The sequence below is a fragment of the Oryctolagus cuniculus genome, chromosome 2 (genome assembly GCF_964237555.1).
Source record: "Oryctolagus cuniculus chromosome 2, mOryCun1.1, whole genome shotgun sequence".
In the NCBI taxonomy this organism is placed as follows: Eukaryota; Metazoa; Chordata; class Mammalia; order Lagomorpha; family Leporidae; genus Oryctolagus; species Oryctolagus cuniculus.
The window spans coordinates 30883669-30901493 of record NC_091433.1 but is presented as its reverse complement, the minus strand read 5'-3'; the positions used below and the strand labels follow the sequence as shown (position 1 = coordinate 30901493).

The window sequence follows — 17825 nt, the reverse complement described above, 5'->3', positions numbered from 1 at the left end:
GACGAACAACAGAACCCCCAGAGGAATGTCTATTAATGGTGGATCTTGAGGAGGAGAAATTTGGAGTGGGCCCAGTTTGCTTTACCCTGCCCTTCCCGGAGAGTTTGTCCATGTTAGAAGGCAAGGAATCCTATTTGGTGCATTTTCAATTGTGGATGGTCACTACAGTGACCTGCGGACTCAAGCATCCTCTTTCACTGCAGATCTATTTTACTATTCACTATTTCAGGCCATTCTTAGCTCACTGAAGCTCTGTTTTCCCAGCTGGTAACAAGGCAACCTATCTCAATCCTCAGGATAAGTATTCACATAGAGAAGGAGCTGGGATATCACTAAGTCTTCAGCCAAAGGCATTGTCTGGTACAGAGAGGGGATGGCTGGGCGGGTGAGTCATGCAGCATATCCTTAAATCTATAGGTTAGAGACTTCCATTCTGATGCTTCAGGGAAATACTGATCTCCCTCTGTTTTGGGAGAGGATTGTGAATAGGGAGAGGTGTTGACATAGAACTTAAAGGTCCCTGTGCTGTGGGTGGCATTCCTGTCCTATATTTTATGTCAGTTCCCCAATATAGTTCCTTCTTCTCACTTGACTCTGCACAGACATAGTGACCCACTTTTGTACTGCTTATTTTAACCCTGAGGATTCTTTTTGCCTGTAATCTCTGTTGTAGTGGGAAAAAGGCATATAAAGTCAACTGTGTTCATCCTCTATTGCTGCTGTAACAAGTTACCACAAAGTTTGGGTCTAGGCACAACACAGATATGCTATCTTGTAGGTCTGGAAGTCGAAATCCAAACTTTGGTCTCAAAAGACTAAGGGCTTGACAAGGTTGAATTTCTTTCTGAATATTCTAGGGGAGAACCCACTTCTGTGTCTCTCCTGGTTTCTGGAGGCTTCCAGCCTTCCTTAGCTCTTGGACTCTTCCCTCATCTTCAAAGCCTGCCATGATACATTTTCTCTCCAACCATTCTTCTGAAGTTACTAGCTTCCTCGGGCTCACCTCTGCTTCCCACTTCCACTTATAAGGAAATTTCTGATTGCATTGATCCTCCTAGTGTATGATAGTCTTCCCACTTTACAATCTGTACTCATGGATTCCAGGAACTAGGAATGTGGCCATCTTTGGGAAGCTGAGGGCATTATTCCACTTACCACATCATTTGCAACCTCAGGGTCATCTCTAGCTCTGCCTGTTAGAGTCAGGTGTATCTTCTCTTTTCAATGCTTGCTTCTGGTAGTATGATTAGGTTAGAAACATTTAGGTAGACCCTATCATTTTTTTTCTGGTTTTCACTTTTACTATTCATTTGATCAACATCTCAATTTCCATCTCTTTTTCATCTACTAAGTTTAGTCCTCCTAAAATTCTGTTGCCTGGGAGATGCCCACAGGATTGGAAATATGTCAACAAACCTAGAGAAATGCTATACTTTATTTGGAAATTAAAAACCTATGTTTGGTGTCAGATGAAATAGTTTGGAGGCAGAAAAAGACACAAGAACAAGGAGGTACTTCTGAGAAATGGTTAAGTAGGTAAGCTTTTTCATTTGTGGAACTTGAGTTTTATGTCAGTGACTAAATATTATAGTGCAAAACAGATACTTTACTAGCTATCATTTTTGTCCTTTTTTAACCATGCAGAATGTTTTTCAGGAAGGTGAAGAATTATAAATCAAGCAATTAAATTATTATATTGAAAAGCAGCAGGTGTATGACAAATAAAACTATGGACTACCAAGAAAACACTGGTTCTTACTCCTATAATAATACAAAGCAATTACAAAGTTTGCCACTGCCCATCCAAGCACATCAAAAGTTGTTGGTCATCTCTAGCAATTAGCATTTTCTATTTCACAAAGCAATTATTTATATTATTTTTTCTAATGGGTTTTTAAAATCACATCCATCATCCATCCAAATAGCATTTCTTAACTCTATTACTAAAACATTTAAAATGTTGCATTTATTTCATAATCAGAGAGGCAAAAACTAGTTTAAGCAATATTTGAAAACCAGGTCTTAATGTGTAGATCAGGTGATACTGTTAGCCCAGCAAGGGAGTAATGAGACCAACTCTGCAGATACTAGTTTGTTCTCTGATAAACTTCCTATCTAAATTTGTCTGTTAAGTGCCCTGGCATCCTTAAAAATCACGCATTAAAAATCTCTATCTGATAGATTCCTATAATTAAAATAATGCCATCTGCTAATTTCAAGTCACTCACCTTGATGCCAGGTATACACCTAGAAATGGGTAAGATCTAATAAATATCCTCACAAATACTGAGGATGCGATACATGGTTGCAGCTAAAACAGGAGAAAGGTAAACTGTCCAAAGTGTGACAAAGTGGTGCAAAAATATTCTAAGTATATATGGATCAGAAGAAAGAGGAATTCATACCTGGTCTCTAAGAACCATGTGAGCTCTATTGATGGTTGCATTTATGAAGGAGGCAGTAATACAGTTGGGCAATGAAGGGCATATGAGTATAAGAAGACCCAGGCACACTAAGGAAGGATGAATGAGAGCAACAGCTGTCACTGAACTTCTCTGGTACTACTCTCTGGCCACATCCTTCAATTTATGGCCATACTGGTCTCCTTAAAAATAAAATTATGATCCCATCTTTCCTATCTTAGGAATCTTCAATGTTTTCCAATCACTTTCAGTGAAGGCCAAATGCCTTAAAATGGCCACACACCTATAGAACTGGCTCCTGCTAAATCCTTCAGCCATATTCCTTATATCTACTTCCAGAAGGAATCCTTGTAGCCTGCTTTAACCCATTGCCTTTACTGACTCCCTTTAGTTCAGAAGGCACTTGTTCTCGTAACCAATATGCATAATTTCACGTGAGTATGCTCAACTAAGATGGCACAGCTTCCTCTTGTTTTTTTTTTTTTTTTTAACTTTTATTTAATGAATATAAATTTCCAAAGTACAGCTTATGGATTACAATGGCTCCCCCCCCCCATAATGTCCCTCCCACCCACAACCCTCCCCTTTCATCTTGACATCCTAGAGGATTCTCATGGGCTCTTATTGCACAACAGAAAGCAAGAGACACCCTCAAGTGGGCTGCACCTGTTCCTGACCGCATCAAGTCCTTCTCAATGGTTTTCCCTGGTCCTTGGAATGACCTCACTTCCTTCTCCTCCAATGTCTCTTTTTATCTGCCTATCTAAGTCCAACTCAGCCTTATAGCAGAGCCTAAACTTATTTCCCTAAGCTTACTTTTTTGATGCTGAACGGTTGGTGGTCTTTGCTGTACGACCTCAGGGCAATTGTATCTGGTGAGATAGAAGAGCCATTGTGGAAAACAGTATGTATTTTCCTCAAGAAACTAAAATAACTACCCTATGATTCAGGAATCCCACAACTGGATATATATCCAATAGAAGTTAAATAATTTTGTCAAAGAGACATCTGCACTACCATTTTTACTGCAGCACTCTTCACAATAGCCAGGGTATAGAAACTTTGAGCATCCATCAGTTGATGGATAAAGCAAACATCGTACATGCACATGATGGTATGCTATTTGGCCATAAAAAGGATGAAATCAGGCCAGCACTGTGGTGTAGTAGGTAAAGCCACTAATCACGGTGCTGGCAACCCATAGGGGCACTGGTTCAAGACTCAGCTGCTCCACTTCAGATTCAGATCTCTGCTGTGGCCTGCGAAAGCAGTGGAAAATGGCCGAAGTCCTTGGGCCCCTGCACCTGGAACCTGACTTTGGATCTGCTCAGCTCCGGCCATTGAGGCCATTTGGGGAGTGAACCAGAAGATGGAAGACACCCCTCTCTCTCTTTCTCTCTCACTCTCTGCTTCTGCCTCTCTGTGGATCTGCCTTTAAATAAATAAATAAATCTTAAAAAAAATAATTGGAGTATAATTGTGATTTTCAGAATCTGGGGAGAGTAGGAAGGAGATGAAGATTAGGAAAGGTTGCTTAACTGGTACTAAGTTATAATTTTATAGGTGTAAGAAGTTCCTGTATCCTATTGCATACTACAGTGAATATAGATAATGATACTGTACCATTTTTGCTGAATAAAATAATATTAAAAATTTTGAAAATTTACCACATGAAGACAGCTTACATGTTTGAAGAGATCGATTCATTTGCTCTGATTAGAAAATATGCAGTATATAGATGTATAGAAACCTCACATATATAGTATCCCATAAATATGTACAATTCTTATATATGAGTTAAAATAATGTTTGAAATTTTTCAACAAAAACTGAGTATTTGAAATTCTCTGCAATATTTGCCTTTCCATTTAACATAGTAAATCTATGCTTTGGGAGACTATATACATCTTGCTAACCATTGATCTCCATGTACTAACAGCATATCTGGAACCTGCAAACTTTCAAATACATGATTTTGAATAAAAGAACAGATGAAGAGATATGATTAGAAGGACAAGCTATAACCAGACTGGAAAAGGCCTTGAATTCAATGGTAAGGATTTTATTGTAGAGGAAATGAGGATGTCTGCTTTTGAATAAACAACTTGGATGCTGAACCAATATCTAGATGTGTAATGACTGGGCATTTCAAACAACAAATCTCTATCTCCAATCCTAGATTAAATTGAGATGCACTCAGACACACAGCACAACTTGCTTTTGTTATTTTTGTATATATAGAGATTCAAGTTCTCATTTCCCACTTCATCTCTCTCTCTCTTGTCTGTTCTATATAATGTCAATATATTTCTTAGACAGTCTATTTTCTTCCAATGTAAGCAGTCTTTCTTTTTTGGTTGCATTTGCTTATTCCATTGCTTGTGCGCTAATAGTGACAACAACAAAAATATTTCCCAATCGCTCCAGCTATTCCTTGATTTCTATGAAGGTCTGAATCCAGAGATATTGACCTTTTAAATAGTTTTCTTGAGGTAAGATTGTAGTCTAGTAGTTAAGATAAGGTATGGGATGTTCATATCCCATATGCAACCACCTAGGATTGAGTCCTGGCTCTGCTTCCCATTCTAGCTTTTTGCCATTTAGTACCCTGGGAGGCAGCAGGAGATAGCTCAGCAGATGGTCTCCCCTGCCCATGTGGGAGACCTGGAAGGAGTTCTGGACCCACTGATTCAGTCTGGCCATGTTCCTGCTGTCATAGGCATTCGAGGAGTGGACCAGTAAATGGAAGATCTCTGTCTTCTTATGTCTCTCTGTCTTGTAAATAAATAAAAATTCAAAATAGAGGGGCTGGTGCTGTAGTATAGCAGGCAAAGCCACCACTGTGGTGCCAGCATCCCATTTGGGTTCCACTTCCAGTCCTGGCTGCTCCATTTCCAATCCAGCTCTCTGCTAATTTGCCTAGGAAGGCAGCAGGGTCCATGTGGGAGACCTGGATGAAGTCCCAGGCTCATGGCTTCAGCTTGGTCCTATCCCAGACTTTGAGGCTATTTCGGGGTTGAACTAGCAGATGGACAATCTCTCTCTCTCTCTCTCTCTTTCTCTCTTTCTCTCTTTCTCTCTCTTTCTGTCTCTCCTTCTCTCTATATAACTCTGCCTTTCAAATAAATAAATCTTAAAAAATTCAAAAAGCACTTAAAAATAAAAAACTTTATTTTGCACTTGAAATAAATAATTTTATTATTTCTCTCCTTCACTCTGATCAGATGACATATTCTCTTACTAATAAAAGCATTTCTTTTTCTTATTTATTCATTAATAGAAACTCCCATCCTTACATCCTTTTGTCCAATCTAAAAGGATGGTCCTGTCTGAGTAATGAACACCTTTAAGGCTGTCTGCTTCAGCGTTGCCCTTAGGAACCTGTGGAAAAGCACAGCTCCTTCTTGTTTTTGCCAGTAATTAAAAACCATGGGAAAGAGGAGCAGAATTTAGAGCAGCTGATGTAGTAAGACTTACTTCTCTATGGCAACAACCATGTAAGCCTCAACCTCTAATGTTCTGTAACACTCACAGGTTTGAGGCATCTTTGCAGTCTAAAGTACCAGTTTCCCGACCTGCATACCTGGCTAACACCTCAATATAAGTTGCAGTTGAGACTTTACTCTTTCAAAATGAGCTTTACTCGGGACTAAAAGAAAGTAAACTGAAATTATGTCATTGCAAAAATTAAAGGAAAAAAAGGAAGGAAAGAGGGGCATTGAGGGAGGGAGAGAGAGAAGGAAGTATTATTACTTTCTTAGAATTTTATCTATGAAATGTTCTGTTTTTGTTAATATTTTTAATAAATAAAATACTCCATGAAGCTGCTGTGACCTTGGCATGGGTGTCTATAGAGATCCCGGTTAAGTTGCAGAGACCGCAAGTTTCTGCTTAACAGGCAGGAGATGGCAGAGCGGAGACAAACATGAAGAGAAACTCAAGCTTACCTTCACACATTCTGTTCATGTTCGCAGTGTACATGGTGGTGGTCACCTCTTTTTGCTATAGCTCATTAGAGGAAGCTAAGCCTAAGGAGCAACTGATTCTATAAAGATAAAATATACTAAGAGTCTTCCTGTAGCTGAAGATACAACACTGGCTTGCCTTGATTAGCAAACCGGAGAGGTTTTTGTGTTTAACTTGGATTTAAAGCAAGAAATGCCCTACTTGGAGGACTAAGCTCTTGACCTCAAGTCATTACTGGTTTTCTGAACCTGTCCACCATTATATAAATACCCTAATGCTTTTAAATTGGAAAAATACAACTCCAGTACCTATAATTGAAAAAAATCATCCACATTTTAGTGTTACTTTTCCCTTAGGTAGCTGTAATAATCTTTTCCTGGACCTGGACAATGAATAATTATACATTTAGACATTTCGGGTCTTCAGATAAAGACTTCACCTGCAGCGTCCTTTCTCAGAGATCTTTTCCTTGCAGTTCACATTGATTCTTTGTACAATTGCTCTATTTATAGGTGGTGAGATTGGAGGAAGATTGTGCTTCACTATTAGAAAGAGCTGCTGTTTCCCTGGCACTTAGAAACACATATAATAATGTTATTGTTGTCTTTGAGGTCAGACCTTCTATCAAAAGAAATACTTCTCACTTTAAGTTCCAAAAGCAAGTGTCAACCATGCCGGTGCCTTCCACATCTTTAAAAGCTTAAATAAGATTTCACACAAAATAAAGGAAATATAAACAGCAATTTGTCAAGATCCTGACACGTTGCTAATGTGTGATGGACTCCTTTGCCCTCCAGAAAGACGATACTCAAAAGGAACTCAAGTTCATCTAACATTTTTCTGAACTCAATGTGTTAAAGGGCACCTCTTGGAGCAGAACCATCTTTGAAGATACATGGTTTCTTTCTTCAGTAACTAATATTTTTCTCATGTTGTTTACCTATTCAAAAAGAAGCTTCAGAAGTAGAAGAACATGCCATTTACGATTCATGTGCAGGAGAAGTTTGCACACCTTTCTCGGGTATGAATTTTATTTAATAGGCTACACGGAAGGACTGACAGGAGGAGTAAGATGGTTAGCAAGGCTAATGTTGTGCTTAGGACTCCTGCTCTGAGAGCAAACTCTAGGCTGATTTAGGAGGTAACTGCTTGAGGCATTTTGCTCTTGTTTCTGTTAACTCAGGGCTCTTCCAAATCAACCCATTTTCTAATAGCAGATTTCCCCATGGAACATACATGATAGGATAATAAGTAACCAAGAGTCAGGTTTTCTTCTTTTTTTAAAAGATTTATTTATTTATTTGAAAGGCAGAGTTACAGAAAGGCAGAGGCAGAGAAAGAGAGAGAGAAAAATCTTCCATCTGCCATCCCCAAATGGCTACAATGGCCAGAGCTGGGCCAATCTGAAGCCAGGAGCCAGGAGCTTCTTGACAATGGTGGTACATGTGCAGCTCTGGCCATTGCAGCCAACTGGAGAGTGAACCCGTGCATGGAAGTCCTCTCTCTCTCTTCTTCTCCTTCTCTCTCTTTGAAACAAATAAGCAAATCTTTAAAAAATAAAAAAAGAATACCTGAGATTAAGTCTGGCTGCTGATTTAGGTCCAGCTTCTTACAAATGTATACCCTGAGAGGCAGCAAGAGATAGCTCAAGTAGGTTGGTCCCTTCCATTCATGTGGGAGGCCCATATGGAGTTTCTATATCATGACTTCATGGTATCCCAGTCCTGGCTGTTGTGGGCATTTGGGGACTGAATAATATATGGAAGGTTCTCTCCTCCCTCTCCCTCATCTGTCTCTATCTCTCTCTTGCTCTTTGTTAGTCTTCCTTTCAAATAAACAAAAAAAGAAACAAAAATACATAAAACTGGCTAATTACAAAGCATTACAGCCTCAAGACCATAAATAACTTAGCATGGCTTATAGACAGGATAAAACAAATGTTTAATTATGATGAGTTCAAGGTGCCACAGCAGATAAAAGAAGCATACACATAGCTCTGCCTGTCAAGGGGGATCTTGTCAAAAGGGATGAGGAGTATTGAGATGAATCTTGAGTTCCCAGGATCTGATTTGTCCTATAGGGAGAGCAGTGGCTAAGGCAGGAATTCAAGTATTATCATATTGAAGATGCTGTGAGAGCATACACTGGATGCATGAAATAATAACTGTCGGATATGACAATGTGTGTCCATGGGCAGACAGACAAAATCATAAAAGAAATCACTCAGGATGCTTTATCCTATTCTGGAAGTGATATACCCTTGAATGCTTTTTCAGTAGGGGAGAGACATATTCTGATCTGTGTTTCAGATAAATAATCCCATCTGTAACATGGAAGAAAGCTGAAGGGGCCAATACTGAAAGAAAGCAGGATTTTAAAGAGGTGATTAAAATAGTTGAGATTAAAAAAAAAGAACATGCACATGTACTGCTATTGTCAAGGAGGCTGAAAAAGAAAAAACAGATTTAAAGAATATGGTGACTAATGTATCTGCCACTGAGTGAGAAAATTGTTGTAATGGGGAAGATGGCAGCAGAAGAAGATTTGGGAATCAGCGGGAGTAGGGGAAGAAGGTGATACACTTGGTCTTACTGTCTCTGCACTCGTTGTGCAGTACTTCAGGATGGATGGTTGTACGACGTGGTGAGAAATTTAGACTTTGTGATTAGGACAGAGGTCAGTTAACTCAGCTGAAAAATACTGGTGGATGAAACAATCCAGGGCGATAGTTCTCACAAATGCTTGAAAATACGTTAAGGTTTTTGAAATGATTTAGAAATCAAAGTAATTGGTAGATATATACAGTTGAGGAATATCAGCAAAAAATTGTTATCTAAATCTTTGATAATAGATTTAGACTTCAAAAAATATAGACCATAAAAGTAAAAAAAAATATTGTAACCTGACATAGAAAAATCATCTAGACTATGTTAGTGTTATAAAGAATTTCCGTGTGAAGAGATTTTATAAAATCCTAGAGTGATGGAACTCTATTTTTCTCTCCTCCCCACCTAAGGAGATATAATTTGTTTCAAAGAAAGAAAAGCCTTACACTTTCTGATATTTCTTTAGTTGGAAATGGATAGATGCTTCTTCAATTTAGTGGAATAAGATTGAGTCATGTAAAGTTAGTGACAGCATAATCCAAACTTCTTCAATTTAGTATAACCACCTATAGGTGTGTGTTGCTCTGAGTGGGCCTGTTGGCTCTAAAGCAATCCATGTTGCGCACTGAGAAGTAGGTTCATGCTCCGTGTGTATCTATGGTACACATATGTGTTGTATGTGTGAGGGTCTGAGAATGGCATATGCATGTGTGTACCCCAGTGTATATGTGTTCTCTTTGTGAGTACTTATATAACTTCCTTCCTAACTAAAATTATCTGAAATAATGTGAGTCAATAGATCTAGATTAAACTATTTGATCATTAAGATCCAGAATTCTAAAATGATGTTGCATGGTGACTATGTAGGGTGATTCCACTATCAAACATCGTTTGAAACTATGTTAAGACCACATGTGCTGTATGTTTTGGCATAGCAAGTAAAGGCCATGCCTGTTTGCCAGCATCCAAAGGGGCTACCCAAGTGTTTGGCCCCTGCCCCCCACATAGGAGACCTGGATGAACGTTTTGGTTTTGGCCTGGCCCAGCACTACCTGTTGCAGCCAGGGAGTGAACGATCAAATGGAAGATCTCTGTCTCTCTATCTTTCTTTGTGACTCTGACTTTCAAATAAGTAAATATATAAATAGTTTAAAAGATCCCATATGATGTTTTATAATGCAACTGAGTAGCTTATATCTTACTTAAACTGAAATTATGATCATATTTTTCAAATAAATACTTGATAATTCAGATTTATCAGCTTAAGTTCTCTTGAAAGACAAATTATTAGGCAAGATTTTTGAATTCACTTGTTAATAAATCTAATGAAAACATAATTTCTTGTTCTAGCTGGTTGCTCAAAATACTAATGTTCTAATTTTCGGAAATTAATACACTTTGTCATTAATATATAGAAAATAAATTCCTGCTCTTCAGAATTCTGGTGGCTTACATCATTAGCAGTTTAATTTTAAGAAACACATTTTTCTGTTCTTCATCATAATTGAATAGTTCCCTGTATTATTTTGTGTCTAAAGACAAATTACAGTTCTAGAATATAAAATTGTGTGTGTGCATGTGAAATATACTATTTGAAGTTTTTGCTCCTTATTTCACAAATGAATTGTCAAGGATAATTTCTGAAGATCTATGAGCACCTGGGATGAATAAGTAAGACAAATACTTATAATTCTATAAAGATTTGTCATTCCTCAGGCCAATCTAATCTACTTTTGATGTAATGGATGAGAATCTACTAATATTCAGGCAAGGTTAAGAGAATCACATTACCTAAATCAGGTAAGTGATATATTGAAGTAATATACCTACAAATTTATTGTATGATTCCTGAAATATCTTTGCCTATTGGCTTCAAATGTCAAGAATACTTATTAATTTCATCAGACAAAACAAAATATAGCTTGCCTCTTATGTAGACACTATTGTTACAAATACCACTACAAATGAATAAGCAAGTTTTAATCAGGCAGATAGTTGATTAAAACAGAGAAGATAATATTTCTGTTTTAGATTCTTGGAGGTGTAAGACAATCTGAATATTGAACTGAATTGATAAGTCTACATGTTAAAAGGACTGATTTGTATAATTACCCTCATTACTAAGTGTTAGTTGTCTGGGGCCGGTGCTGTGGCATAGTGGGCTAAGCCTCTGCCTGCAGTACCAGCATCCCATATGGGTACCGGTTCAACTCCTGGCTGCCTCACTTCTGATCCAGCTCTCTGCTTTGGCCTGAGAAAGCAGTAGAAGATGGTCTGAGTGCTTGGGACCCTACACCCATGAGGTAGACCTGGAAAGAGTTCTTGGCTCCTGCTCGGGTTGGCTCAGCCCCAGCCGTTGCAGTCATTTGAGGAGTGAATGAGTGAATGGAAGACTTCTCTGTCTCTGCCTCTCTGTAACTCTTTTCTTCAAATAAATAAATAAATATTTAAAAGTGTTAATTGTCTTGGTATTTTTGACAAAGATAAAGAATTAAAGATTTAAAAAATCGTTACTAATATGTTATTTCCTTCATTTGCTGCTTTTGTTTCTTACAGTTTTTTTTAATAAATCAATTCCTAAACACAAAAGTGTAAAGGCACAACAGAAAAATATTTCTTCACCCGTAAAACCAAAAAGATAGTGATATGCTGCATGCCTTATAAGTAAGAAATTCTATCATTTAATGATCAACAGAAAATTGAATGGCTCATCTATTAAAAGATTTTTGAAAGTTCAAAATAAAAATTATAACTGAGAAATAATCTCATTAAAATTAATTTCTAGATATTTATTTTTCTTTACCTACTTCTCTATCTCTTTTTTTAGATTTATTTATTTATTTATTTGAAAGTCATAGTTACACAGACAGAGAAGGAGAGGCAGAGAGAGAGAGAGGTCTTCCATCCACTGGTTCACCCCCCAATTGGCTGCAACAGCCGGAGATGCTCCAATCCAGAGCCAGAAGCCAGGAGCTTCCTCTGGGTCTTTCCACGTGGGTGCAGGGGCCCAGGGATTTGGGCCACCTTGTACTGCTTTCCCAGGCCATAGCAGAGAGCTGGATCAGAAGTGAAGTCGTGAGGGCTCAAACCAGCACTCATATGGGACGCCAGCACTGCAGGCGGCAGCTTTACCCACTAAGCCACAGTGCTGGCCCCATAGTTCTCTTTTTATATGCCTATTTTTGTATATTGTTTACCAACTAACAGATTGTAATAAATTATTTCAAAGTTCAGCAGTTGAGGAAAACTCACATTTATTATTGTACATTTTCTGTGAGTAAGAAATATAGATATGGCCTCTTTGGGTGCTAATGGCTCAATGTCTTTAGTGTGGTGTCAGTCAAGCTGTTATTTGGAATTTCAGTCACATCAGGTCTCAACTGGTGCTACAGGATAAACTTATACAGCTACAAGGTTATCATCAGGACTCAAAGATTCAATTCTAAGCTCAGTCATTTAATTGCTGGCTTACTTCGATGATCCATTTCCAACCTTATCTACATAGCCTCTCTAAGGGCTTCCTTGGCAACCGGTTTACATCAGGATGTGCATTCCAAATGAAATATTATGGAAAGATCCAAATTGACAGTGTAGTCTTTTATAACCTAATGATGGAAGTGATAACCCATTACTACTCCCATACTGTATCCATTAGAAGATAATCAGTGGCCACGCTAATCTTCTCTGTATCATTCCAATTTTAGTATATGTGCTTCTGAAGCAAACAGATTCAATACGATCCCCATCAAAATTCAACAACATTCTTCTCAGATCTAGAAACAATTATGCTGAAATTCATATGAAAACATAAGAGACCCTGGATAGCAAAAGCAATCTTGTACAACAAAAACAAAACCAGAGACATCACAGTACCATATTTCAAGACATACTACAGGGCAATTATAATGATAGAAGCCTGGTACTGGCAAAATCCAACTTGTAGACCATGGAACAGAATTGAAACTCCAGAAATCAATCCATGCATCTACATCCAACTTTTCTTTGACAAAGAAGCTAAAATCAATCCCTGGAGCAAGGACAGTCTCTTCAACAAACAATGCTGGGAAAACACAATCTCCATGTGCAAACGTTTGAAACAAGACCCCTACCTTATACCTTATACAAAAGCATTTCAAAATGGCTGAAGGATCTAAATCCATGACCTGAAACCATTAAATTACTAGAGGAAAACATTTGGGAAACTCTGTAAAACATTGGCATAGGCAAAGATTTCTTAGAAAAGACACAAGAAGCACAGGCAATGCAATCAAAGCCAAAATTGACAAATGGGGTAACATCAAGCTGAGAAGCTTCTGCACTGCAAAAGAAACTCTCAGCAAAGTGAAGAGGCAACCTACAGAATGGGAGAAATATTTGCAAATCATGAAACTGATAAAAGATTAATAGCCAGAATGGATAAAGAGCTCAGAAAACTCCACAACAACCAAAACAAATAATCCAGTTAAGAAATGAGCATGGGGCCAGCTCTGTGGCACAGCGGGTTAAAGCCCTGTCCTGAAGCACCGGCATCAGATATGGGCTCCGGTTCTAATCCCGGCTGCTCCTCTTCTGATCCAGCTCTCTGCTATGGCCTGGGATAACAGTGAAAGATGGCCCGGGTCCTTGGACCCCTGCACCCGGGTGAGAACTCCTGGCTCCTCTCTACGGAATGGCGCAGCTCTGGCCATTGCGGCCATCTGGGGAGTGAACCAGCGGATGGAAGACCTCTCTCTTTAGGTCTAGAGACCTACCTGTCTCTGTAACTTTGTCTTTCAAATATATAAAATAAATCTTTAAAAAAAGAAATGAGCAAAGGACTTGAACAGGCACTTTTCAAGAGAAGAAATGTAAATGGCCAACAAACACATGAGAAAATGCTCCAGACCACTAGCCATCAGGGAAATGCATATCAAAACCACAATAAGGTTTCACCTCACTTCAATTAGAATGGCTGTCTACAGAAATCAACAAACAAAAAATATCGGCAAGGATGTAAGGAAAAAAGTACCCTAATCCACTGTTGGTGAGAATGTAAACAGGTGTAGCTACTGTGGAAGACAGAATGGAGTACCAAAGAAATCTGAAAATAGCTCTACCATATGACCTAGCCATCCTACTCCTGGGAAGTTACCAAAATAAAATGAGGTCAGCATATGAAAGAGTTATCTGTACCCCCATGTTCATTGCTGTTCAATTCACAATAGCTATGATAGGAAATCATCTCGGATGTCCATCAACACCATCAATTTATGACTGGATAAAGTAAGTATGGTATATATACACTGTGGAATACTACTCAGTGGTTAAAAAATGAAATCCTGTCTTTTTGGTCCAAAATTGATGCAACTGGAAACCGTTAGTGAAATAAGCCAGTCCCCCAAAGACAAATATCATATATTTTCCCTGATCTGTTATAACTAATAGAGTATCTTAAAGGTAATATGTAAGAGTGAAATTGACATTTTGAAATTTGATGGTTGTTTACAGTCCTTGTCTCAACTGTTGAGGAGCAATGTTTTTTTTCTTCTTGCTATTTGTTGAATTCTTTACTTAATGTAGGGTTAATATTACAAGTATGAAGTAAACTGAAAGTAGAACATTATAAAAATTAAGAGTCAGATTAGGAGAGGGAGGAGGAAGAAAGGTGGGAGTGTGTACAGGATGGAAGGTAGGATGGGAAGTATCACTATGTTCCTAAATCTGTGTATAGGAAGCACATGAAATTTGTATACCTTAAATAAAATTTAAAAACAAATAAATAAAAAGTGAATTAGTCGGTCCAACCCACACATTAGGAAAGAGAAGGGAATGCAGGTGGAGGCAAAGTGGTTTTTGATGCTAGCTAGCTACATCTCAGTAGCACAATAAACTCTGTTTAGTAACTGAAGTCACACCCTAATGTGCATTTCAGAAGCAACATCTAAGACCAGCTCTAGGTCCCTTCTACTTACCTCTTTCTTTACAAACTACATCCCTGGATCCAGCACTGGTTCTCCCTTCGCAGAAACCCCTCTGGCTATATCTTAACATCAACAACCTGTGCCCACTTCCTCTGCTACAGCTGCTGCATTGGCAAACTGCAATAATTGCCCTTCAACCTATGACTTCAACTCTTTCCCAAGGCATTATTCTCCAGGCAGCATTTTTGATAAACCTTTGGCTCCTGGTCCAACAGCTGCTTTCAGACCCTTCTCTGGCTGGCTCCTAAGACCCAGGAGAGCTATTGGGATCCAGTCAGCTGAGAGAACAGTATTTAAGAACACTTTAAAAGCTTTAATGTGCTCTAGATTGTTAGTGGTGACTTTTCTCTTGAAAGGTTTTCATAGATCCCATTAGAGTGGACCAGAGTAGCTTGAGTATTGTGGAAACATTGAAAGACATACCACATTTTCTCAGATTCCAAAATAGCCACAGGGAAAAATATTTAGTACTGCATATTTACTTATTCAAATATTGTTATCTTAGGGAGTAATATGAGTTTGTTTTTTTCATTTCAATTTGATCAACCAGATAAGAATAAAGAAAAAAAATTGCATTATAGACTGGGATCATAAGAGGCTAGAGTTTCAGAAAATTAGGTAATGAAAAATAGTTCCATTTTTACTATGGTTTTTTTTTATTTTATTCATTTATTATATGTGTGTGTGTCCCATATAAATACTGAAATCCAGGTGCATACTACATACTAATCAGTAATTAATATGCATCAACTTGTAAGGTGATTAGCTTTAGGTATTTATATAATTGCAGAAAGTGGAGTAATACATCATTTTCATAAAAATTGCATTAGGTCCAATGGAATATGAACGCTGATACTTGGGAAATTTAAACTTGGAAAATATTTGTTTTTTTCTAATTAATTAATTAATTAATTAGAAAGTCATATTTACACAGAGAGAGAGGGAGAGCTACACAGAGAGAAAGAGTTAGAAAGAGAGACCTTCCATCTACTGGCCAATATGGCTGGGACTGCATCAGGCTAAAGTCAGGATCCAGGTGCTTCCTTTGGGTCTCCCACATGAGTAGCAAGGACACAAGCACTTGGGTCATCTTCTGATGTTTTTTCCCAGGCTATTAGCAGCGAATTAGGAAGTGGAGCAACTGGAACTTGAACTGGCAGCCATATGGCATGCTGGAATAGCAGGCAACAGCTTAACCCACTCTGCCACAATGCTGGCCCTTGAGTAATGTTTTAACATCTACATTTCAAGGAGCTGAACAAAATTGCTCATATACCTGGCAAATAGTCAGTCACTTCAGTAAAATTGCATGGTTGATGAGTTACTTCATGGACTTTTTTTTAATTCTTATTGTCTTGTTTTGTTTTGTTTTGTTTTGCCCATGGGAGAAATTAGTTTGTCAACAATTTTTTTTTTTTTTTTTTTTTTTAGCTACCATTGAGTTGTTTTTTTTTTTTTTTTTTTTTAACTTTTATTTAATGAATATAAATTTCCAAAGTACGGCTTATGGATTACAATGGCTTCCCCCCCATATCGTCTCTCCCACCCACATCCCTCCCCTTTCCCACTCCCTCTCCCCTTCCATTCACATGAGGATTCATTTTCGATTCCCTTTATATACAGAAGATCAGTTTAGCATACATTAAGTAAAGATTTCAACAGTTTGCTCCCACACAAACATAAAGTGAAAAATAATAGATGATTTTTTAAATGATGATGAAATCAGATCAGACCTATTGTCATGTTTAATCCCAGTGAGAGTCAAGTTGGGAATTGCTAATTTCTTCTTTTTTTTTTTTTTACAGAAGATCAGTTTAGTAAACATTAAGTAAAGATTTCAACAGTTTGCACCCCCATAGAAACACAAAGCGAAATATACTGTTTGAGTACTCGTTATAGCATTAAGTCTCAATGTACAGCACATTAAAGACAGAGATCCTACATGAGGAGTAAGTGCACAGTGACTCCTGTTGTTGACTTTACAAATTGCCACTCCTGTTTATGGCATCAGTAATCTCCCTATGCACCAGTCATGAGTTTCCAAGGCTATGGAAGCCTTTTGAGTTCACCGACTCTTATCTTGTTTAGACAAGGTCATATTTAAAGTGGAGTTTCTCTCCTCCCTTCAGAGAAAGGCACCTCCTTCTTTGAACAATGATTTTTAAAAGACTTATTTTTATTTATTTGAAGGAGTGACAGAGGTGGAGAGATGAGAGATAGAGAGAGGTTTTTCCATCCATTGGTTCACTCCCCAACACTTTGTGTCAGTTGGGGCTCTGTTAGGAGAGAGGAACTCCATTTGTGTCTCCACAGTGGCAGGGGCCCAAGCACTTAGTCAATCTTCTGCTACCTTCCAGGTGCATTAGCGCAGAGCTGGATTAGAAGTGGAGCAACCAGGTCTTCAACTGGTACTTGATATGTGATCTGGCATCAGAGGCTGCAGCTTAACCCATTGTGCCACAATGCTGGCAAGACAACACTTTCTTAAATTCCAACTAGCCTTGTTCTATGCCATGGAAATTCACGGATGGGTACCGGCTTTCAAGGTCTTTGCTACTATGATGTCAACCTAACAGTCATCCTTTGCTCCTCCCACATCCTATTTTTATTCTACAAATCACTTCCCATCAACTCACGAAAATGCTGTTATCTTGTAAAATCAAAGCCTTCCTTTGATGCTCTTGTACTGTTCACTTTGGCCTATCGGCTTCATTTGACCCAGTAGATGATTGCCTGTTCTTGGCTTTCAGTACACATGACACTTCTAGTTTTTTTTTTTTTCTTTTACTTCATTCTTATTAGTCATTTTTGGTTACTTTTAACCTCTCTGACCTTCAAAGCATAAAATTTGCAAGGATCTGTCTTAAGTA

At 38.2% G+C, this 17825-nt stretch overlaps 1 pseudogene; it reads right to left on the bottom strand.

Moving 5' to 3' along the window:
• Positions 1-12658: 12658 nt before the first annotated feature.
• On the bottom strand, positions 12659-12719 carry LOC127490433 (U6 spliceosomal RNA; annotated as a pseudogene).
• Between the last annotated feature and the right edge of the window lie 5106 nt (positions 12720-17825).